The sequence below is a fragment of the Pseudopipra pipra genome, chromosome 17 (assembly GCF_036250125.1).
Source record: "Pseudopipra pipra isolate bDixPip1 chromosome 17, bDixPip1.hap1, whole genome shotgun sequence".
NCBI classification, from domain to species: Eukaryota; Metazoa; Chordata; class Aves; order Passeriformes; family Pipridae; genus Pseudopipra; species Pseudopipra pipra.
In genome coordinates, this window is record NC_087565.1 from 9,975,135 (window position 1) to 10,000,075 (window position 24,941).

The window sequence follows — 24,941 nt, forward strand, 5'->3', positions numbered from 1 at the left end:
GACAATTTTATGAACTTCTTCATTTTCTCTTCTTGTCTGTTTTCACCTCTTTTGATTTTCTATTCCCACCATCCCAGTAAAAAGCCCCAAACAATCCACATAACAGGTGCTGCAGACTTTCTACCTTAATAAAGAATTAATTTCTATCTGAGTAAATGTCCTTCAGCGTCAGTAGATGCTTTTTCAGAGACTGGGGATGTACTCCATTTCATTGTTGTTCATCTAAATCCTAATCCTACATTTCTCTACTGGAGACACTAAAAGAGACATTTTCATACTGCTGTGCTGGAAGGGTGCCCAGAGCCCATTATGCCTCAGTAAGAGGCGAGTTTATCCAGCGTGCAATTAAAGACATTTACCTTAACAAAATCAATATTATCCTTTGCATTTAAAACCAGAGAATTCAAACCATATTTGATGCGTTTGCTGGACATGGAGCAAGCGCTTTGCTTTGCTTATTCACAAAAGCCTCGGAGCAGGCACCATGTGGAAGTTCTTAACTCCCAGAACCCTGTACAAAGGCTGGGAAGCTCATAAACCAGACAGGCCTCGCCAACAAAGAAGCTGTTACTGGCTGGGAGAGAACATTTTATGATGAGCAAATATATGGCACACAGGATTTTAGCTTTATTCAGCAACAGGAAAGTTTAAGTAACTTAACCTGGAAATTCCACAGTTAAGGGCTGAGAACCCGAGCACCTGACCCGATCCTCTGGCTTTAATTTACGTCTTGGGTCGGAATTAAAAGACTACAACAGTACCCCAGGTTTTTCGTCTTAACGGGAAATTTCCTGGATTTTGTAGACTTAACTCCCTCCTTTGTAACCCTTCAACATAGCTGACTCTTTTCCCAGTTTTCAGGGTAGCAGCAAGGAAGAACAATCCCTGTTTCTAATGAACATCTGGGTCTCGTATGAGCCCTCTCTCGCTCGCGTGCTCTGTTGTGTAAATATGCGATTTACAACTTCTTTTTCTTTTTTTGAATACAAATGTAATTTAGGCAATTTAAGAAGCTGCCTTTCAGCTTCATACCAGATTCTTTTCTAAATACATCATCATTGGCTTGCTCAGGTGGCCAAGCTCAACTGGGCTGCTGTAAGGGAGCTTCACAGGGAAGATGAGCTCCCACCCCACACCATCCTTATCTTCCCTATCCCTGGACCTTAGTTGGACCATCTGCTCCTGTGAACTCATCATCTCAGTGAACCCATGCTATAGATGGGTTTGAATTAGTTTTATTTAGGAAGGGAAGGCCACAGCAGAGGATTTGGGCTCCTACTGACCTCAAGGGCAGCACTGCTGGCACAGCAAAATTGCTGAGATTGTGAGCAACCACTTACCCTAAAAATTCTGGAGAAGGAGGTGGTGGGAGAGGCTGGCAGGAGCTGCATGCACACCAATGGGCCAAAGCCAGGCATTGGAGGTGACTGCAGTACAAAGGCACCTCTTTATTCAGCAGACCACTGAAATTATAGCTGAAATCAAGACGGAGAGTTCAGAGGCAGCCCAGAGCTCGGAGGGCAGGCACTAAAATAAAAACATTATCTGTTGCTCAGATATACACACAAACAGTAAAAGGATGTATTTTTCTGGGCTTTTGCAGTCTATTAGCTGCCTAACTGCCCATGAGAGCTCTGCTCTGCCCGGGGAGTTTGGCTGAAATGGACTCTCAGGCCGGGGATGGGCTGTGGGAGCAGCCAGCGTTCACCGTACCAGCCTTGTTTTCCTCAGAAACCAAGCAGAAAGCACGGCAGCCCTTCCCAGCCAGCTGCATCAGTCATGCACAACTCTGGGATTTCATGCCATTAAAGAAGTTATTTCTAGGTGTTATTAACTGCTCTAAGGGCTGGGCTGTGCCTGGTAAGAAACCAGCAGTAAGAAAAAGCAGTTTAACTCCTTGTACCCCTGGGCTTGACCTGAAGGTTTAAGTTGGCCTGAGTGTATTTTTCATGCACCCTTTATTTAACCTTATTGAAATATGAGCAGTGTCATGAAAGCCTTCTCAGCTGCCTGCTTATATCAGCATGAGCAGACCCCTGAAATCAAACCCCAGCTGATGTTTAATTTCTAAACTTTTTCATATTAGGCTTCACTAATGGAAAAGTGGGGTAAGAGACCTTTCCCTTTTGAGTTAAGTCTCCAGTGACCAGTTCAATCAGGAGCACCTTTCTTTCCTTACTCTTTTTCCCAGTTCTAAGCTCAGTTCTATAAATCAGGATTCATTCTGGCTTCTATACAGGGCTCTTACAAGAAACCATATTGGCTTCATTTACCTTTAAAAAAGATCTTATACTGTGAGAAATAAATGGAAGGAATAAATGTAATTGAGCTGTGACCGTGTATCTTACACTGGCAGCACTATGTTAAGAGTTGGACTCTGATCTTAAAGGTCTTTTCCAACCTGAGTAATTCTATGATTTTCTAGGTTTTGGTGTGGGAATGGGCAGTGTAACTCTTTGCCTCACAACAGCACCGCTCCCTCTCAGCTGCAGGCTGGGGCCAAGCAAAGTTTATAGAAAATGTGCTCTTTATACTGCATGGAGGGTTGTGTCTTTTTTTGTTTTCCCTAGCAAGAAAAAAAGTCTGGGAAAAATGCAGGGAAGGTTTGCTGCTGCACAGGATATCAGTGCCATCTGCAGGGAGCTGAGCTCAGCGCTGGTCCTGCACCGCAGCCCCGGGGCAGGGACCCACCTGAGAGACCCCCAGAGGGAGCAGGAGATGGGCTGGCCACGGAAAACCCTTCCCAGGATGGCCAGAATTTGGGGAGAGGGAGGCAGGGTCCTGATGGCAGCAGCAGCACGTGCTGCACCCTCTCACATCCCAGCCTCCCACCCAGCACCGTGTCACGGCTGAGCTGTGAGCAGGTGTCACAGCCACTCTGATCCTCCCCACTCTGACAGCCAAGGACAGCCAAGGACAGCCAGGCAAAGCTGTTACCCCCCAACACACACACATGCACTTTTCCAAAATCTTGGTTTTCCAGGCTTCCATGCAGTTTGGTTCACCTTGTGCTGCCTGGTTCCCTCCAAAGAAAGCAGGGAATTTTCTGGGCTGATCTCCGCTCCTGTGACCCACACAGCAGGCAGGGGGTGATGGTCAGGGATGAGGCCTTTTCTATTACTCACAGCAGCTCTGTGTTTAACCAGTGTTTGCACAGCAGCTGCGATGACAACCAGGCACAAACCCAGTTATCAGAAGTCTGAGCCCCCATCAATACCCACAGCCCTGCTCCCCCAAATTCATGAGGTTTGAGGTGGCTGCCAGCACCTCTTACCGAGGAATGACCCCTGAGGGAGGCTGAGTGCTGCAGGTGAGGGCTGGCTCCCTGGAAGGTGAGCAGCCTCAAGTTCCATGGAATCATCTGGCATGGAAACCGCAGGTCACGTTGACACTGTTGCTGTTGGCACAGCATTCCTGCTGCTCTAGGAGAAACACCAGCCTGTTTTTCATCTGTCCTTTGTTTCTGATTTATGGATCCCTCTAAAGCAGAAGTGAAAGGTATTCACTTCATTTATGTTATGTGGTAGAAAGTGGGACTTCAAGAATGGCTGAAATCCTGCTGCAAAGACAGCAAATTCCAGGTTTATTTCCACTTCGGTGGGTACAACATTTGCATACTAAGCAGGAAGTCACTGAGTAGTTGTTATGAGCAGAAATTCAAGGTATATTTTCTACCCTGTAATAACATGGGTTTATTAATCACTGCTCAAACCCAGACCTTGCTGGTTTAGAGGCTGGAGTTGCCCCCATTGTGTATTGACATTATACCTGACCCATTTTGCTGCTTCCCTCGTTGTTCCCCTCCGGCTCTACCAATGGCACTGATGCCTCAGTAATCCCAGGCAGCAGGAACTGCAGGAGCCTTGGCAGCAGGAAGGAGTGACACCCAAGAAGAGGGAATCTTGGCATGGTGTGGCTGCAGGAGCCTCTTACCTGGCTGCAGATCCGGCTGAAAACCTGTCAGCACTGGAGGCAAATTGGATTTCATCCCCCTCAGGATCAGGGGCTGGGTCCAGCTGTGGGAAGGAGAGGGGTAGGCTGGGGTGAGATGACACAGCAGAGAGAACAGCAGAGCACTGGTTGTGCCACCAGGGCTCTGGCACAGGGACATCAGGAAACCTGCCATGCCTGGCTCTGTCCATGCCCAGTAGTGGCCCAAACTACCCATAAGAAAGCCTCTGACACAGAGTCATCCAGGTGCCAGACAAGCTTCTCTCTCTACCCTGGGCCCCCTCCCCTGTACTGTCCTTACCTGGAGTGTTGTTTAAAGCCCAGTTCATTCACCTGTCCCATTTTTTTCCCATTCATCTCTGTGTAATTTTAAATATCCCCCTCCAAGATGTACAAATCCAGCTGACAGATAATAGCCCTCAGAGGAGATGCTGCCCATCAGCAGACACAGAACCACCCACTGAGAGCACTGGGTTTTCCCAAATCTTTTTTTTCCCCCTTAGCTGTTAAAAGAGAAGAGGGGGAAGAGGGAGAGTTCATACACGAAGTATATTTCTTGGTTGCTGAGAGACTTCAAATCTCCCTAATGAATAAACACAGTGCACTTAATTTTGTTTATGAAAACAGATTTATTGTGATGGCAAAAAGATGAGTCAGTGCCCTGGGTGAGGGGAGAGCAGCAGCTGGAGACACTCACCGAAAAGCAACGCCTCGGAAACCAGAGCAGCTCTCATGTCCAGCAGTGCCAAGAGATGCAATTTCTCCTCTAACAAGAACCACCAGGACACAGGGAGTGGGAGAAGGCTTCCTCATGACCTGGCAAGTGGCTGCTGAGCGAGTATTGCCATGAAAAGCAGAGGATTTGTGAACAAGCAGAGGACACTGCACATCCTGCTCCCACCCAGCCCATCCCGAGGATGCTCCTGGAGCTGGACTGAGCCTGGCCTGGGCTTGGGCTCCTGGGGAACAGCTTCAGAGCTGCTGCTGGTCCCTCACTGAAACACAGCACAGAGACACCAGGGAAGGTGTGGATTTGAGCCCCTCAAGCAGGAGGAATTGCTGACTCCAAGAAGCACATTCCCCATCCGCCTCTGCATCCCCTCTGATGTTTTTGGCATTTATTTTGGACAAATATGAGCGAAGTGGGATCTGAAGCTGTCCCTGTTGCTTCCTGACCAGGTGAAGCCTCCTGAGGCTTCACATAAGCAGGTGCAACACGAACATGATTTCCTTTAAATAATTTTACTGTCTATAAAAAAGTCGCATCATTAGAGTGACTTCCCACACATCTTCCCAAGATGTCCAAAACACACCCTGCCCTGTGCCTGTGAGGAGCCCTGAGTTGTCAAACACATTGTCCCCCTCCCTGCAGCATTGGGTGACATGTCACCCTGCCACCAAGCACCTCTGCAGAGCCAGGTCAGATCTTCATCTGGTCCTCAGCACGTTGCTGGCACTTCATAAATAACTCCAGCCCTTCCTTCAGATCATGGGCCTGTTGTTTTCCCTCCTCAGTTTCACTGATGTAAATCTGCCACGTCTGCACGAGCTGTGGTGATGAATGACCCTGAATAAGGACCCACTCAGCCAACTCTCCCTGGACAGAGCCCCATTGTGTGCTGGGGGTAACACACAGGGCTCTGTTCAAACAAAATCAGCCCAACACAAGTTCAAGACTTTTCCTTCCTTCCTTAAAAAAGAATTGAAAAAAAAAAAAAGAAACCTGTTTGCTGAAGGCCAAGCATGGAGGAAGGAAAGAAGTTTCAATTAAAACCCTTAAAAGCCTAAAATTACTCAGCTTACATTGGTGCCTGGATCAGATATGCAGGTGAATACACTGGACATAAGCACAAACCATACCAAGATCAAGGTTTTTAGGCACCACAGAGGTGCCACCACTTCTGTGCTCCCTAAAAATGTCCCACAAAGGCTGAAATGTGTAAAGATTTAAAATTCTCTGTGTTCTGCTTTCCACATAAGGCAGAGAAGAGCCTGTCCCTGCAGTTACAATCTCTCATGGCTAAAAGACAACAAACCAAAAAGAAATTATGGATTTTAGCACTGGGTTATCTGTTATTAAGGGGCCTTTCAAGCTTTTGCCATATAGCAGAAGAAATCAAGGGCTCCTGGAGGTTGGACTTTGCTCAACAAACACACAGTTGTTATTTTCAACTATTTAAACCCATTCTCTAACAAGCTAAACTATTGCATCAATGCTGGTAGAGAAAGGATGGGGCTCATGGATTTTCATCACTAAAACTTACACCTTTAGTAAAAAAATCACCAGCTATAGAAAATATACATAGAAGGACAATAATGCAGAGCATGTAATACACACCCAGGCTGACCAAGGTGGATTTTTACACTGATTTTGCACTAGCACACATTAAAATACAGGTACAAAGCACCAAAGTGTGACTCTTAATGGTTCACAGTGCAACTGTTGTGTTCTATTAGTTGGTTTTACCTTTTATGTTATTTCTTTGTCAGTGTGATTAATGTGCTCTCTGCCTCACCCAGCCAGTGCTCCCCACATTAAGAGGAAACTGCTGTTTCAGAGGGTTATTAATTCAGCATTTTGCAACAGTAACTGTATGCCCAACTTTAAAAATTGTTTTCTAAGTGGGTTACATATCAAATGAAGCCTTGGATAAATAAAGGCCATCAAGCAATAAACTGTGCTAGTTACAGGCCAGTACTTTCTGTTACTGTAATTCACAGAAAAACTGTCATAAAAGAGTGAAAACTCTGTAATCCAAGACCTTTTCCTCTTTTTTTTCTCATACCAGACTTGTCCCCTAAAGCTTAAGATGGTTGAATCACAGATGGATCCTTTTCCAGTTCCTTTGAAGTTCCTGATTAAGCAGTGACTTTTCATGTATCTTCAATACAAAGCCAATTCCTCATCTGCCACAAGAGCAGCAAATGGAAGAGGATGTGACACCAGCCCAAACAAAATGCCAGAAGTTTCCACAGAAAACTGTGGAAATTCCTCTTTGAATTCTCAGAAAAGTCAAACTTTTCAGGTTCCCTGGCTCCAGAGCATGAAGTGGAGGCTCCATCTCCCTGCATCCCTGGTTCCATGAGAGCCCACTGGATTTGCCATTTTGCTGTGCTCTGTCTGCTCCTTCTATAGGAAGGTCTTGGCCCTCCTTAAGTCATACACAAGAAATACAAAGAAATAATAGTGAATAATAATTTTCCCATAAGATCCATTTCAAATACTCTATATCCAAAATACTTATAATTCAGGGCAAAAAAAAAAAAGAAAATCTATTAAAAACTAATTCTGTGGTACTAAAGTTGGCTCAAACCAGCCCCTTAAAAACAAACAAAAAAAACCCCTAAGCACTGTAGATTAGTTGGCTTTTCACCAACCAGCTCTGATTGAAAATCAAAGGCAGATGTGAGCAGAAAAGCAGCAATTTCAGCTCTCCCAGCAGCCGCCTGTTGTTGGCACGGGCCCGAAAAATATCATTTCAAACTGGTACCGGCTGGACCCGCTGCAGCCTTCGTGGCAATTACGTGGCCAGAGTGTTCCTGCTGTCCCTCCTCAGATAAACAGAGCTTTCTGCAACAGAGGGAGCAGGGATTAAGGCAAAGAAAAAGGACTCAGATGGGAAAGCTTAGTTTCCTTACATCTGAGGGGTATGTGTGCAACTCAGCATGAGGAGTGAGAGCTTTAGCCAGGAAATCCATCTTTTGGCTAGTCCTTGAGAATGCCTGGATGGGGAGAGTCCTCTTGCACAGGGCAAAGGGGCTCCATCACCCCAAACTGTAACCACCATCCAGAGAACAGCAACAGGCTGGGGAAGGGGAAGACAAGAGACTGAACAGCTTTAAACTCCTTTAAAATAGAAAAGAAGAAGAAAGAGAGAGTGTGATGATAAAAGATGTTTTGTGCTGCGCTGGCAGAGGAGCAGAATTGATGATGTGATGAGTCAGTTCCCTCTCCAGCATTAACAACCCTCCACATGCCTCTTCCAAAAGCAGCCTCTGTTCGGGGTCCCTGGCTCCAACATCAGCAACACTTTCCTTGGGACAAGGATCTGTCTGCTCTCAAACTTGACTCTTCTAATACCACCACTGCACCAGGACAAATGATTTCAGGGCTGGAGGGGCTGCCTGTCTTCTGGGCAAAAGAGAACGTTTTGTATCAAAATACATTTCATCTGAATGATCCTATTTATGGTACGAATTTCAGCCTATTCTAGCTTGCCATACCCAGAAATACAAAGAGAATTAAACTTGAAGAAGTGAAAATCAGATCCACTTCCACATGCAGAACTGAACTTTGCAGGATTTTTTTCTTTTTCTTTTTCTTTTTTTGAAGTTTATACCACTGGATAGACTTCTCTGCACTCCGAAATGTTCCCTCCCTTGTGCAGGATGCCTGCAGTGACTATCACACAAATGACACATTGTCCCTTGGCAAAAAGAGATGTGCAAAATGAGACTTGACTCAGAGACCTGCTCACCAACAGCAGCAAAAATTCCTCTCCAAGTGTTCTACAGAAGGAGTCAGAAGGTAACTCTCTCCTAATTATCTCTGAAGAGTGAGAACTTGGAATATCTCTGCAATACAGTGTACCAATGTGGTTTTTAAAAGAAAATAATTAAGTCTGTAATAATAGACAGCCTCAGAAGCATTCGTTTTTTCCCTTTTCTCAACAACAAAATAATCTGAGAACAGCAATACCATTAAAATAGGGAAAGTGGAAATAAGATCCTTGAACCAGAAAACCATTCACCAACATGTCCAGGGATAAAATATCAGCTCTGCCTCATGACTCATCTCTGAATCTATTGCTATTTAAATACTCAAGTACTTTGAATTTTATGTGGTCACGATAAATAGCAACAGGCAATTGAATTCTCATCCTCAGTGTGCAGCGCTCAGTTAAGGAAAGCTCTCCACCTCACCATCTGCTTTCTCTTCCCCCTTTTTCTTATTTCTGCATCATCTTGGATTTCTACTTCCCTTTTCTCCCAAGAGAGCACAGAGCCCTAAAAAGCACTCCCAACATCACAGAACCATCTTGAAAGAAATGTGGAATATTCCATGGTTTTTTGCAGGAGCAGCTTTCATACTCTACACAGGAAAATGCTGTATATTTCCTATTAGAAAGTCTTTGAAGGTATCTCCATATTGTTCTGTCATCAGGCCCAGCAAAAGAACAGCAAAGACAGTCCTAATTAATTGCTGTGTCACTGAAAACTAAGATTTTTGCCTCCTTTTGGTCGGTATCTCCTGGAGTATCTACACACAGGACAGCCACAGTTCCCTGGAGGCTCATGCCAGTGCCCTCTGCATCTGCCCAAGCAATTCTGTGTGCTTGAAGCCCACCTTGGAACTTCCTTCCCACCCACAAAATGTGAATAATATCTACCCAAAACACCGACAACTGTGGCTGTCCCCTTAATTCTGCACTTCGAGCCACCAGGTACCTTGCAAGTGAAACTTGCCCAGTTTGAAATCAGCTCCCCTCAGCTCTGCATGGCTGAGATGTCCCTGCCTGGGGTGGAGGAGCTGTTGGGCTGGAGACAAGTAGGGACAGTGTGGGAGGACGATGGGAGCAGCTCTGTCCAGGTGACCAGACATCCTTCTCTGTTCCCTTTGGCTCCATCTCACCTGCAGACTTTGGGCACTGGAAGCAGGATTGGTCCACGCTGATCCTTCCCTCTGACCCATCCCTGAATCCTGAGCTGGGACAAAGTGCCAGTGGCTCATGGGCAGCCCCTCAGATACTCAAAGGTTTAAACTGACACAGAAAGGACAATGTGGATTTCTAGTCCTATGGATTATGAGGAAAATCTCCTCCCTCTCAAGACAAGCCAAGAGGATTTGGTGTCAGAGCCTGCCTGCAGGCAGAGGCCATGTGTCTGAGGAGCATAGGAACATGGGGACAAGCTCTGTGCACGCAAATTTAGATCCATTTGGTTAGTTATTGGCCTGGTGGTAATCTGGGTCTGGTATACAAAGTGCTTCAATCCCAGTTTGGGATTCATACTGGAAAACAGAACCCCCGAATTCACAGCCCTGTTTTTGTCTCACTGGGGTGAGACTGGGGCTGCACAAAGACACCCATTTTGCTCAAACCTTTCCCTCAAGACAGAGCTAGAGCTGGACTCCAGCCAGCAAGCTGCTCATGGGCAATCCAGGCTTTAATGGACTTGAACACACAGTCCATTAAAGGCATCAGCATTTCCCAAAAGCTGGGTGATGTGGCTCTTCCGAGCCCGCTGGCTGCTGACCCCGAACCCAAGGAACAACCATGATTTCAGTGGCAATAACTTCAGGACAGTCATCCAGATACTCCAGAGCTGGGTTTTCAGCCTTTCTCCTCTTGCCAGAAAGGGCTTTAGTGCTAAACCCAAAGCCTTCCAGCTCCTTTGTTGTGGAGCTCTGTCCTGCACTGGGACAGCCTGAGCCATAAACCACTTGCCAGTTCCTCCTGCATGGCTGAGGCCCCACCCAGGAGACTTTTCTGCAACATCCACCAGTTCTTACCTGTTTTTCTTAAGACTCAAGTACCCATCAAGCTCCACATCTCCACCATTTATGTCCCATGTGTCAGTGTGTGCATCCATATGGAAGCACCTGCAGTATTCCCAATACCAAGGTCACTGTGGAGAACGTGTGTGGGAATTTGGATCAGACAAGTGCTGTTTCAGCATTAGGCCTTACCAATCACAACCCCCCAGGTCACATCCCTACCTCACAGAGGGATCCAACATGCACATTGCTCCTTCTCCGCTCTCCAAGGGATTCGCCACATCTGCGATACATTACAGGCTCCTCAAAGAAATGTTGTCTACATTAAGTAGAAGTATTTAATTAGCACTTCATTTGGAGCATGTGGTACAGCTCACAGTTCCATTTTGGGCCAGAGATGGTTTTCAAGGGTGGGTGGAAAACAGCTGAGGATGCCAGGAGCCCAGTGCACTCCCAACAGGCACTCACTGCTCCTCTCTGTTCTCACATCACTGCAGGCTCTGCAGGGAACTGCCGCCGGTTGTGGCCCCAGTGAACTGGAAACACAGAGCAAACACAACAAAAACAACTCATAGAATGAATATTACACGTGTCATGTGTCACCTCCATCCTCTTTGTCACCTGTGGCTCCTCGGGTGTGTGGGTCTGACAGGAGGGAGGTTGTTCCTCCTGCAGGTCTGGGGAGGTGGAAGCTCCTTCCCTGTCCGCACCAGGCAGGGCGCTGTGCCCGGTGCTGCCTCGCCCCGGGGAAGCCCCGGTGACTCAGACACCCCTGTGAGTCACCTCCCTCCCCAGGGAGGGGATGATGTGCTGCTGCCAAGATTTGCACACCCTGGGCTGGGGACAGGAGTGTAGGGGTGGTGTCCCCCATCCCCAGCACTGCAGGAGCTCCCTCATCCAGGCACACAGGTTCCCTTCTCCCTCTGGGATACCCATCCCTAATCCCACTCGTCCTAAATAGTTTTATAAACAAACGTCTCCAGTATCGTTTAATGGAACTTGCCCATGATTCAAGTGTCTGTGCTGGCCTAAATATTCCCCTTTGGAAGGAGAGCCAAAGCCTCAAATGTGAGCTTCTAGCCAAGGTTGAGAGCAAGTCAAAAGACATCTTACAGGCAGACAAGAGCAAAATCACTGTCCCAGAGCCACTGGAGAGATCCAGCTCAGCATTTCACACTTCTCAAGCTGAAATCTTGACCTGGCCAGACTCAGGTTTTTGCATCTGCTTGAACCCCAAAATGCAATGCCTACTACCTTCTCAGTACCCACAAAAAAAACCACAAATAAGCAAAAAAAACCCTTGGTACATGTAGCAAATATGCTGTAATATCATCAGAATAAATCTCTACCAGACTTGTTAAACATTGCAGCAAAAGGACGAGACCAAGACTTTGTGGGTTTGTGTGATTTTATACATAAATGCACACACATCTATCCACTCATGTAAATATATTAATATAGCTATCTGTGTGTATATATATATGTATATATATATGATAAAAACTCTTCCTTGGCAGTACCTAAAACTGCTGTTAAGATCAACATGGCTGTGGTGAATAAAGTCACTGATTGGATTCATAAAATCACTGATTGTCACTTTTCTAGTTTATGTGCAGTGTTTCCACAATTTTCTATACTGCAGCAATATACTGCCCTATCTCTTTGCAAATGTTCTCACTGCTGCAAGTGGCACTAGTAATCTATTTTTTTTTAATTCTCTTAGAATATTTCTTTCAAGTATCACATTCTACTAGAATATGGCCATTATCATACAGTTATCACTGGGGACAGCAAGTGACACAGCTCAGGGACAAACAGCACTGCTGTCATTTTGATGCAAGAGATTCACACACAAAATTTAAATGTTAAGTGGATGGAAAGCAACACACTTTCTGGAGCAGATTTCTGATTTCTGAAATGCAGCTAAGAGAATACTAAGACTGCTACGAAATCTATAGTTCAGGCTATGAAACGACCTTCTGAGACTCTTATTTTAACCCTTGGCCCTCACTGCCAAACATCCTCTCACTGTCTCCATCCTGCATGTGCACAGTCTGTGCTTCAGAACTCCCAGAGCTGCCCTGAGGAGCAGACTCTCCTCAACCTTCCCTCCTGTGTGCACGGGGGCTTGTCCACACGTAGCCAGACAGACTTTTCTCTGTTAGGAAGCTCTGAACACACCATTATTATGGGCACAAACTTGGATTTCCTTTAAAAGCACAGTTGCATGAGGTAGAACTCCCCAGTATTGTCTCTAACACTGGGAAGCTTTGTTCTCTGCAGGGGTATTTGAGCTCAAGCCTCTTTGGAGGCTGTTGTATTAAGGAGCGGTTCTCTGTCTCTGGGGTTATAGATCTCATTGAAACATGTAATTTAGTGACTCTGGGGATTACAAAACTCACATCAGGCTGTGCTCAGACATGGTGCAGTGATGATATCACAGAATCACAGAATGGTTTGGGTTGGAAGGGACCTTAAAGATCATCCCATTCCACCCCTTGCCATGTGCAGGGACACCTTCCACTAGCCCAGGTTGCTCCAAGCCCTGTCCAACCTGGCCTTGGACACTTCCAGGGATGGGGCAGCCACAGCTTCTCTGGGCAACCTGTGCCAGGTCCTCCCCACCATCACAGGGAGGAATTCCTTCCCAGTATCCCATCTAACCCTGCCCTCTGTCAGTGTGAAGCCATTCCCTCTTGTCCCATCCCTCCAGGCCCTTGTAAATAGTCTCTCTCCATCTTTCTTGTAGCTCTTTCCGGCACTGGGAGGCCACAATTAGGTCACCCCAAAGCTTCTCTTCTCCAGGCTGAACAATCTCAGTTCTCCAGGGCAGATCTCCTGGGGCCTCATTGCAAATTAAATGGTTGGTTTGACAAAATGTAAATGCAAAAGGTGCTTGTCCTGCTATTTGCAATGACTGTGACTTCATGTCTGCCACAGTAAAAGCAGCTGCAAAAGGCTAAATTTGCTTTCTAGAATTACATAATTCACACTGTGTACACACACTCCTGGGAAAAGCATGGCTGGTTGGCTCCAGGAATCAGTAACTGAGGATGAACATCAGTGGATGCAGGAACAGCATCTCTGTGGCTGCTCCCTTGCAACTGCAGGGAGTGTTGGGGAGAGGCAGCACATGGAGATTCTTAGGTGAGCAAAGATCAGGAAAGTGAATAGAAGGACCAGGGATCTCATGGGGAAGAAGCTTTGATTTACATTCTCTGAAGAAATAGAAACAGGACATAATGAGGAGAGAGGAAAGACATCCTAGGCTGTGATTCTCCTGGCTCTCCTTCTCCTCTCTGCATATTCCCTGGAAGGTTTCCTGGTGGCACAAACTGCTTCATGTGCATCTTGTTTATTTTTGGCCAGGATAACTTCCTTTCGAGTCAGCCCAGCCCCTGTTGGGAACATCAGATAAATCTGGATTCATTTGAAACTCCCTTTTGGAATAGGCAGGGTTGTCCTTGTCAACATGTCAGATTAGGAATGCTCCATTTGGTTTAATGGGACTGGCTTTTCATTTAATCCAAAAGACTCCATAAACTTCCATTGTAATTTATGCTCCAGAGTTTAGTCTTCAGAGCTACAGATTCCCCACCTCCTTCCCTTTTTTTCCAAGGTAGTGGCTTCCTCATTAATTTGTGTTCTTTGCTGTACATCAGTTCAATCGTATCCACCAGAGACTCTCCATTTATTCCAGCATAAGGAATTGTTTTTATCAATCTGAAAACAATAAATTTTTATGATCTGTAATGTTTAAAAATGCATCAAAGACTGGAGGAAAACCGAGGAACAAAATATTAAAGGCGGATACCTGAAAATCACTACAGTGTCGAGTGGGATTGGATTTATTTCTCCTAACACAGACTTTTCAGGTGTTACTGGCAAGTCAATCAGATGTGATGGAACATCCACTTGTGAAAAGTCACCGGAGTTGTTATTCTCTTGCCTCCTAGATGGATACATTTCTTCAATCCTAGAGGAGATGAACGGCGTAGTAAAAGGTGTCTTTTACATTAGTAAGTTGTAGAGTTCTGTGAAATATCCTTTTATGGCAGCCAGAATGTTCTAAATACTGAATCAATAAGAAAGGTTCTTGGATTTTGGAGAGGATGGACAACTCTGAATTTAGTGTGCTGAGCTGGCACTCAGGACATCTGGGTTTAAATCCCTTCTCTGGCATCTCCAGCATCTGGCACCCACACATCTATTGTGTGACTTTCAATGAGTAACTGCCTTCCATCTCCCAGGCCATGGAACAGGGATAATGACACTTCCTCACGCTCCCCTTTGGTCTGTCTCATCCACTTAGGTGACAAATCCATCAACTCAGAGCCTGTCCTTTCACAGACACCAACGAGCTGGTGGGACGTGGTCAGCTCAGGACTTGGAGTCAGCAGGATTTTGCAGAGATTGCTCAACCCTTTAGAAGGAGTTTCTTGCTCCAGTTGGAGACCCTGTACCAAGGTTTGTTGTGCAGGGGGTTTGTTACCACTTGTGCCACACTGGAAAGCCAGTTCCTAATGGGAATGCTGCTGCATCTCCACCAGAGTGTCCAAGTCAAGATGCCACACCATGAGGAAATTCCTGTTGTGAGAGAAGGGATTGTATGATGGACAAAACCCATAAAATATTAAATTTTCTTCAATTTATCCAAAGCCTCAGCCCAGGGTAAAAGGAATGTTTTGTTTCCGTTTTCAAGGTGCAGGTAGATAGTTCCCATGATCGTCAATTTTTTAGTCCAAATTTTTATTTGCAATTTATAAATGTTGAATTCCAGGTTGTCTGGCCCAATTTTCATTCATAAGCAGTAGACTCAGAGTTCCTGAGGTGCTGATTCTGTGCTGCCCTGCCAAGGCAGAAGTGTTTGTTTTCCTTCAGCCTGATACTTATATTGATATCAACAACAACAACAACAACAAAAATCCACCACAACCTCCCCCCACTTTGCATTTCAAATTAATTTCTCACATGATGGGCTCTGCAGCAGACCAGTGTTCAGCCCATGGTATTAATTTAGTCTTAACTGGCCATTTAGCTGGTAAAATATTGTTTGGGTCTTCTGTAAAGATTGCTGCAACACAAGCAAATCAAATACTGTGCCCTTGTGCCAGCAAAGCAAAATATAGAAAGTAATTAGAAGGACATAAAAAAATAAGTGACAAACTTCCCCTACAATGTGGAGCTCCGTAGGCAACTTAGAACTTGTAAATTAAACACCTTATTAAGGGCAGCAGGACTGCTGATCATGTGCTTTTGTTAGAGTAAAAGGCATAAAATTAAATATGAAATGCAAAAGGAGCTATCAAATCCTTCCAGCTCAAATACACAAACTCCAAAGTGACCAGTAAGATAAGCAATAGGGGGAGGTTACTAGGAAAACATTATCCTTAACTTCTCTTTTAAGAAATCCAGTTCTTAAAAATGCACATATGAGAAAAGGACTTGGATATTGGCTATGGCAGTGGACCAGATTGTCCCAGAGACTCTAAAACCTTCAGTGTTGCAGTCCTGTCACTGCTGATTTTGGAGGGGGCACAGAGGCTGGGTTTGCAGGTGCTGCCCTGTATCAGGGGAACACCCCTTTCCCCTAGAGCAGCCCTTGAATGATCACAGAGTCACAGAATGATTCTTGGGCCATTGGAAGGGACACTAAAGTTCCAATCCCATGCCATGGGCATGGACACCTTCCACTAGACCAGGTTGCTCAAAGCTCTACCCAATCTGGCCTTAAACACCTCCAGGGATGGGGCAAAAATGATGCTGAGAAAGCTCAGCACATTCAGGAAAACATTCCCCAGAACCCTCAGAGCTGGCACAAGTAAAGCTGTCATACATTTTTAATATTTCTCAGCTATTTAGAATGTGAATATTCATCATTCTTGCAAACCAGAGCCTAATTAGATTCATAAATCATTATTGCTTCAATGTAGAGCAGAACAACCGTTTGTGTTCTGGAGCTCATTTCACCAGAGGAGCTCCAGTCACACGTCGTGTGTCCCTGGGCACAGTAATGAGGCACCAAACACGCCCTAGGTTTTACCCTTTACAAAGTATTAAGGGTCAAACCCAAATTTCCATGCTGGATGGCATAAATGCATCTTCTTAGCTCCCAAAAAAGCTTTTGAAGTGGATGCTGAGCAGCGGGAATGTGTGGGGAGGGATCTCCTCTGCAAGGCTGGTCTGTGGCAGCAAGGGAAGAGCACGGTCCCCGTTTGAACCTCTCACATCCCCAAGGCTGCTGGTTTCTATTTTCAGTGGGGATCTGAGAGGTCTGCAGGCAGATTCTTAAAGAAATAAAATCTGCAAAGGATCTGAAAGGCTCTTAGAATCACAGAATCATTAATGCTGGAAAAGACCCTGAAGATCACTGAATCCAACCTGTGCCTGATCTCCACTTTGTCACCCAGCCCAGAGCACTGAGTGCCACGTCCAGGCATTCCTTGGACACCTCCAGAGATGAGGACCCTGGACAGCCCCTTCCAACGCCTAAAAACCCTTTCAGTGAAGAAATGCTTCCTAAAATCTCAATCAGGATGGCAGGGAATGAGCACAGGAGCTTCACAGCTGCAAACTGCAGAGCTCTTGAGTGTCCTTTGCACCTCGTGGAGTGTTTACTGAGATCAGGCTGAGTCCGAAGGCAGAAGGCTAAAATTGCCTTCTCTGGAGTATATTTATTAATCAGAGGGAAGCATAAACAGTTGGCTGCAGTGTGGTTATAGCTGCATCTCCTGAGAAGCCCTCGGTGAAGCTGAGGACATGCATAATGTATGTGGACTAAACACATCAAATACATTTGGAGACATTTCCAGCTCCAAAAGCTGCAGATTTTCGTCTGTTTTGTAAATGAAGAGGAACACTCAGTTCCCTGGTGGCACTGCCCTCTGAAGGTGCCTCAGCCCCAGAAAGACACCAATGAAAATCAAACTGGTGTCGATGGTACCAAGTGATGCCCTGTAGAACGCAGCCAAAGACAGGACACAAAACCAGAGGAACCTCTGTTCTGATCAGCTCTGAGAACTGACACTCACACAAATGCTGTGGCTTCCTCTGTTCCTGCTCTAACTCCAAGATCAATTCCATTTCCAGGCTGTTTTCAGGTCTTTTTGAATAGATCTGCTCAGCATAAGGAAAATGACAGGGTTTAGTTCCACGGAGTAATAATTAAAAGTAAACGGTTCTACCATATGTGTCAAAGTATTGGGTTAAATACGTGTCATTTTTAACAATAAGAACAGTAATAGATATGCAGCAAATTCAAAAATCATGTCTTCCTCAACAGAAAAATCTAGAAATTAAAAAGGAACTGTTTATATTTGGATTTTCATTAGATAAAAGACTTCCCATTTTAGCTTCAAAATAGTATAAAAAAAGCACCAGGGTTAAAACTAAAATCCGAATCTGTTCTATTTGTGTTAACAACAGTTCTAATTTCAGGCTGCCTTTTTCCTGAGCTACATTTTTCTATATTTCCTTTTGACAGTTGTCCAAGATCGTAGCCTTGAATCCAAACCTTTTACTGTTTTCTTGTAGGTCCAGGATCAAATCCCAAGGATCAAATTATTTCCTGGAATTTAAGTGTCTCTACAATAGATGAAATACAGATTTAAGAAAAAAGACTTGCAGATCATTTAACTGTTTCTTTTAAGAATATGCAAATTTGAAGAGGAAATCTGAAATAATAACAACTTAGATTGAGGCATAAATTTAACATCAGCTATTTAAACTTTTTATAAACTATTTATATAGTTTTCAAATACTGCATCATTTCTGCTGATATTGTAAAGAAAGTCAAGTAAGTGGCCTGAAGGAAGTAATTCTCCAAGAAGTTGGACATTTAAATGTGTAAATGATCTTTACTTTGAGTAATAACTGGTTCTTCTGAAGGAAGAGGGAGAAATTCAGTTTATTTGAGTTTCAGCATATCTGCTCAATGAGAATGTTGTTCAACCCTGAGAAACCATCAAGGAGCTGAAAAAGCAAGAAAACTTGTTTTCTTCTTCCCATTTATCCCACAAATGAGGTGCGAGAGGCTGAGTTCTGTGAGCTCCAAAACTCTGGCAGACACATTGGTGAGAAAAAAGCACTTGGGTTTACTGATTTTGAGAAAAACTCCCCTTGGTTCATAAAAGCCTTAATTTTAATTGTCACTTGTGCCTGCATGAACTTACTGCTTCTCTTTCTGATGCACCCAAAGTATTTAAAGACAGTTTTTAACTCATAATTTTAAGCTGCTGCTTTTATAGCCTTTAAATTAAATCTCAGGTTTTATTCAAAAGCAGTTTCACACCAACTGGAAATGAAATCAGCCATCCTTTAAATAACAGATGATTTTCAGCATTTCTAGCCTAATAAAAATAGAAAACCTGGTCATCTGAATAAATGCCTACTGAGTTACAGAGTGGTTTGAACATTTATCTATAAGGTCTCCCCTCTGAGAGCAGTTTTATAGAGCAAAATAAATCCAACACATAAAAGTCAACATTTACTAACAAAGTATTTTAAAAGAGCAAATGGAAAACAGCTTTAAATCTGTTCTTCAGTGTTTCTGACTGTTGATATAGATCATGACTTTTAGTTATCATTTAAATAACTTACATCAGTTCTCCCCAAATATTTCCCTTTGCCCTGAAGCAAACAGGGAAGAGGCTGCTAAACCCCAGCAGAGCTGGCCAGGCTCCATGCTGGGGGGGGGGGGGCAGATGATGACCGGAATTTTATAACTTATTTTCCTTTTTTCTCTAGCTAAGTGGAGAGTGTAGTGCAGAACATGCCGTTTTCCTTCGCAGCCACGAGAGGGGAGTCTTCTCCTTCTGTAACTTAGGGACAGTGTGTTAAACTGCTCAGCACATGGAAACCATCGGGAGAGGGAAAGTCAGCTCCTCGGATTTAGCAGCAAAGTTTGGCGTCGTTTTCAAAGTCAATAAATACATACATACAGTCAATTAAAACCAAACCAGCCAGCTTATAACCACACTAATTATTTATATATGCATGTTGAAGAGTCATTGTTGCAGGGCTTTTACATGAAATATTAATTTCTAGAGGAGCCTGCAGTGCCTCTCCTGCCTGGTGCGAGGCGTGTGTGGGACCCGGGTGGCTCCTGAGCACATCGTGGTCCCTGGGGGCATCCAGGGGCTCCTGCTGAAAGGCCACAGAGCATCAAGTCAGACCTTCAGTGACAAAGGACAGGCTTGCTGTAGGCTGGCAGCTCGTTAATTGTAGGCTCAAATGTCATGTCTGCTATTAAACCTCAGCAGTTTGTTCTGCATGTTCTTTGTTTACGTGGCCAAGTTAATTATTCGGGGAGTGAGACTTGCACTTACCTGCAGGAGGGAGCAGGTGTTTTTCTCTTGCTGAGGGTTAATGAGCTGGGATCAGATCTGCACCCCTCAGGGTAAGAAATCCTCCTGTTGACTGCAGAGAGCTTGGACCAGCCCTCAACTGGCCACTGCCACAGAGGGACTCCCAGAGACCAAGCCCCAGCATCACTGGAGGAGACCCTGGGGCTATTTCTGACAGCATAAGCCATTAAATTCTGTGCCCATCCTGGACCCCATGAAGATGCTGAGGTGGCTCTTCGAAGAGAAGGCGGGTGGCAAAGGGAGACTGATGTCCAGCACAGGCTCAAACCCCAAACACATGGTTCAGGCCAAAGGGAGCCTTGCAAGGCCAGGAACCAGAAACATAAGCATTGCTCTGTTGTCATCTCCAAACTCACCTTCTTTCTCAAAAATCCACTTGCTGTAGGAAGCCTCAGGTAATTCCTGCTGACCTGCATTCAGTGCTGGCTGTGAGAGCCTTCCCAGCTGCAGGGCCAATGCCTTCATCCAGAGGGAGGTAAATGAGGATTAAATAGTGGCTGCCAGCTGCTCAAGAGAATGGGAAGTGAAAGCCTGAAAGATGAAAGATGCTCCAAGGTGTGAATATAAAACATTAAAGAAGGAAGGGAAATGTGTGCTAAACTGTTTCTCTAATTCGATAAATAGACTAGAACTCAAATACACATTCCTTTTCTGGATAGAAGAAAGCCCAGCTTGATATTCCTGTTCCTCTGGTTGTATCAGGGCTGAGTTTGGCCTGTCATGCTCTCCCTCCAGCTCTGCTCCCATGTGTACCTGTATCAGGACTACCTGCTGGCTGTTCAGGAGCTCTACTGTATCTGGATATTATGCCTCTTTATTCTCCTTACAGTTCAATCTCTTGATTTTAAGGACAGCTTTTCTCTCTTCTCCTACTCCCCTCTCTCCCCTGAAGCTGCAGAGTCAGAGAGCAGTTCTGCTACGACAACATTTGATAAGCTCAGTAAAAAACTGAGAGAACACGGAGTCCCAGGGGGGATACAGTGGATTTTCATCTATTGCTCTGCTTTGAACAAGGCTGTGATCCACAGATCACTGATCCAGCACTACAAGATATCTCCACAACAGCCTGACTGAAGCTGTGTCAGGTCTCAGGTGATGCTGTCACGACTGTCTAACCCAGAGCTCATTCCCTGCCAACACTCACTGCTGGTTCAGAGAGACCAAGGCAGGGCTGTCGTGGGGAAATTGCTGAGATCCTGAGTTTTCCCTGGCTAAAAGTTCAGGAGCACAGTTTCTCTGAATTAGTTTGGGCAGTCTTTAGCAAACCAGTTCCCAGCACGGCCGACTAAGCCGGGCTCTGACGCCCTTCCCAGCTCTCCTTGGGAACCCCGTTGCCTTGTCACCACAGCATTGTTTTTATACAACACAAATGGGCCTGGGACATCATTGTGGTCATGCACTGCACATGGACAACCCTCTGCAAGGTACAAGCCATGAGCCTGGGGATGAAGAGGCAAGCCTTGATTGCTGGGTTGTCAGAATCCATGGATTAAAGCTTACCCAAGGGAAGGACTATTTTTTATGGTCAACATACTTCGTTTTCAGGGAAGAAAATGCACATAATAAAAAATCTTCACTTAAAACAGGTCCATAGAAGAGAAAAATAATTGAGATCATGTTCTTTATTTATGACCAGAAAGGGATGAGGTTTTAAAGCTGTTTTGTTCTACTTTACAGCTGCTATCAATTCTGACCTTCCCATGTATCTCATCAGCACTCTCTTATTTCTCCTTCTTTAAATAAAGGGAAAGAAATAATGAATTTTAACAAAGGCTTCTTATGCCTCAGCAATTCTTAGAAGTTTGAATTAAAGTAGCACTAAGAAAAACCAAAGGACTTCAAATTATTTAAAAAAAAGTTCTCACCATCACCGTTGATCAGCCTTTATTTGCACAGTATTTCTTGCTTCATTACCCTGCCAGTTCTTGAATCATCTGGGTAGAAAGGACCTGATTTAAGAAAAAAAAAACAAACAAAAAAAAAGAAAATGAAAGAATTTAACAAGTTAGAATGTTTGAGTCTTCTTTAAACAAGTATCATGAAGTACTAATGAAATAAAGAATTTCACATGCTTTCCATCCCTGTGGAGTCCACCTTGTCAAGAGAAATGTCTTTGCTGAGAGTGACTGAACCTCTTCTGTTCCTGGTTTTATAAATGACATTTTTACTATTGCCTACAACTAAGTGGAAGGTCTTGACTTACACATGAGATAACTGAGGAGTGATCCAGCTGCAGACAAATTCCAACAGAAAGCACTGCCTTGGACACTGATGTGCTGGTTACATTGATTTACTCCTGAGGACCAGGTCCCCTTTCAGAGGCATGAGAGAGCCTCATTTAGAAGTGTAACTTTATTTAACTTCAATTATGGAGCCTTGGCTCCAAGACTTTGTCCTCCTCACAGGGCTGTGGTTGGTGATGGCCGGATTTTGATGCTCTCCCCCCGTGACAAAACTCCTGAGCATCATCCTCAATGAGCTGCTGGGGTGAAAACAGGTTCAAGCCATTGCCCAGTGAGTGAGAGGAGGTCAATCTGCTGTGAGATATCGATCCTTCTGCAGAAGCAGTGACTGGCTCTTGGTGATACAAACAGCATTATTAATTACATTGCTATGAGTACTGCCACTAACGTTATAAGGCTTCATTATGGAAACAAATTGAGCTGCTGCAGGATCGCAAGTCATTAACAGAAGGAATTTGCACATCAACCTTCTCTGCTTCCCTAAGGCATGGACACAGAAATGTAGAGGTTTATTTAAATTTTCAGTCCATCACCACCCATTCCTGGACAAAGGCTCTGGCAGACCAGCACTGAGGTGTTGTTATGCCCCACCATCACTGTAAGAGGCTGTGACCTGTCCCTGTTTTGCCTTTTGAAACCCAGGGAGGGAAGAGTGCACTCAACACAAACTGAGAGACATCAGGAAAACCATCAAGAATCCCCAGTAGCTGTTTCCATGCATTGCTAACTCAAGATTTAATTTACCCTCAAGACACTTGTTGGTCCTATTTATTTGAGCAGATAACCAGGCCAGCAGCTGGTGTGGCAGATCTCCCTGATTCACCTCCTTTGTCCGTTTCCATATATTTAAATTTCCCTAATAAGTTGGGAAAAGTTTCTGCTTGTCTCTCCCACTCAAGCAAAGCAATCTCAGAGTTTCAAGTTTGCATAAAGGTAAAGCAACCTCTTTGGTCACCTCAAGAAAAAAAATCCCATTAATGTTACTGGTGTGTCATTTTACTGTCAGGTCAGAAATTCCCATTTCCAGCAATATTTCACAGTGTTTACCAGTTTCTGCCTGAAGCTCTAACTGGAACCAGGCACAAAATAAACAAAACTCTGGCACTTACAGAGATTTGTGGGGTGGGAGAAACTGCCCACCCTCGGAGAGAAACAAAGGAAACCTCATTAATACCCATGTCTGCAGGGAGGCAGAGGGTTCTGTTTCTTTGGATTTAGTCATTAATCTGTTTTTATTACTTTCATTAGTATTGTCATCCATGCTTCTGCTACTTTACACTTTACCAAGTTAATTAATGCTAAAGATTAAAATGCAGCTGCCTAAAACATCTTACCAGGATTCATGCTGAAAAAAAAAAAAAGATTATAGAAATAAAATTTTGTGAAAGAACCAGCTCTGAATGAACTGATTGGGCAACATTCTTAGATGTCAGGAGTGAGCTGATCTTCAGCAAAGTCCGTGATCTACAGGACCTCATTTCTGAGGCAGATTAGGGGAATAAAACAACCAATCAGATCTCTTTTTCTGCTTAAAAAAACCCCTGTTTAAAAAACATCCATACTTTGGTAGTATTTTATCAGGAATATAAAAAAACAAAGGACCCCAGAGAACTATGAATCCATGGATTGCTTTGCCTTCTGCCCAGGAATACCAGACCCCCAGAGTGAAATCCCAGGGGCCCTGTGGGGCTGGAAACTGCAGATGGAGCTTCCAGCCCCAGGTTGCCTCTGGCTCGAAGCCTGGCTGGGATTAATCAGGGGCTGTCACCAACCCTTGGCTGATCCCTGACTCAGGGCTTGGTGCAAGCACAGACATTTCAATCCACATGGCTCATAAAATCAAATTGTGCCTCCAATTACCATTTGCAATGTCCCAGTGTTGCAATTGTTCCTAAGTTCTTGATGAATTAAGGAAACAAATATTCTGGGGATCCTGAAATCTCATAAAAACAAAGATTTATAATCACAATTAATATTGAAATCTCAGCCTTCAGAGATCAAAAATGGTGAGACGTGTGGTTAAATAAGGATAAACCTATACAGTGCACTTAAAAACCAGTTGTACCTGGGATGAGAATTTATGAGGCTGTTCTGGAAGAATTCACCAGGCATTTGAACTGTTAATGAAATAGAGCAACCCTGAGTTGCTTGAGGGGATAGGGGCAATGAAGAAAAAGAAGAAATCCAAAAATGCTGCGAGGAGTGCTAAATGCATAAATTGGCATATTTGTACCTATTTCCATTCTTTTCATATTTCTGAATTAATTTGGTCTTCATAAAAAAATCATGCCAGCCTCAGAGAAAGCTGCAGAGCATTTCAGGCCACGGCACAGAGTAGAATCATAATCACAGAATAGCCTGGGTTGGAAGGGACCTTAAAGCTCATCCAGTTCCACCCCTTGCCATGGGCAGGGACACCTTCCACTAGCCCAGGTTGCTCCAAGCCCCGTCCAACCTGGCCTTGGACACTTCCAGGGGTCCAGGGGCAGCCACAGCTTCTCCGGGCAACCTGTGCCAGGGCCTCCCCACCCTCATAGGGAAGGATTTCTTCCTAATATCCAGTCTAACTCTGTTGAAGCCAATCCCCTTGTCCTGTCACTACAGTTCCTTATTTTGTCATTCTGAGCACGTGGGAGGGACAGGAGCTGTGAGGGGACTGTGCAGCCTGGCTGGTGGCAGGGCCTCTTCATTCGGAGAAGAGGGATGTGTAACGTCTCAGAGTACTTAACTCCAATTAACTGATTAGCTTGAGGAAGAACCCGAGCAAACACAAGGCTGTTTGGCTGTTCTGAAGTCAAAGACTGCCAGCTGTCTTCTGTTTGGAACACAGACTGTCTGGGAGGTTATTTGGGTGTAGATTTTGAGATGCATGAGGAGGATCTCCTG

General features: G+C 44.7%; 2 long non-coding RNA genes across 17 annotated transcripts in view; one reads left to right on the top strand and one right to left on the bottom strand.

Moving 5' to 3' along the window:
* Positions 1-24,941, bottom strand: part of LOC135423696 (uncharacterized) — a 125,460-nt gene that overhangs the window by 7,154 nt on the left and 93,365 nt on the right. For 5 of the 16 annotated variants that reach the window (XR_010434895.1, XR_010434889.1, XR_010434890.1 and 2 more), the window contains 7 exons: positions 21,678-21,761; positions 20,169-20,343; positions 10,670-10,983; positions 10,463-10,578; positions 4,649-4,781; positions 3,006-4,016; positions 1,341-1,475 (listed from right to left, as the gene is read on the bottom strand). This is a non-coding gene — a long non-coding RNA (uncharacterized LOC135423696). Of the gene's footprint in view, positions 1-1,340; positions 1,528-3,005; positions 4,017-4,648; positions 4,782-10,462; positions 10,579-10,669; positions 10,984-14,261; positions 15,035-20,168; positions 20,344-21,677; positions 21,762-24,941 lie in introns of all 16 variants that reach the window. The other 11 variants (XR_010434896.1, XR_010434893.1, XR_010434892.1 and 8 more) reach the window with 11 other exon arrangements.
* On the top strand, positions 3,394-5,191 carry LOC135423697 (uncharacterized). The gene is made up of 2 exons (XR_010434903.1): positions 3,394-3,498; positions 4,579-5,191. It is a non-coding gene; the product is annotated as an uncharacterized LOC135423697 (long non-coding RNA).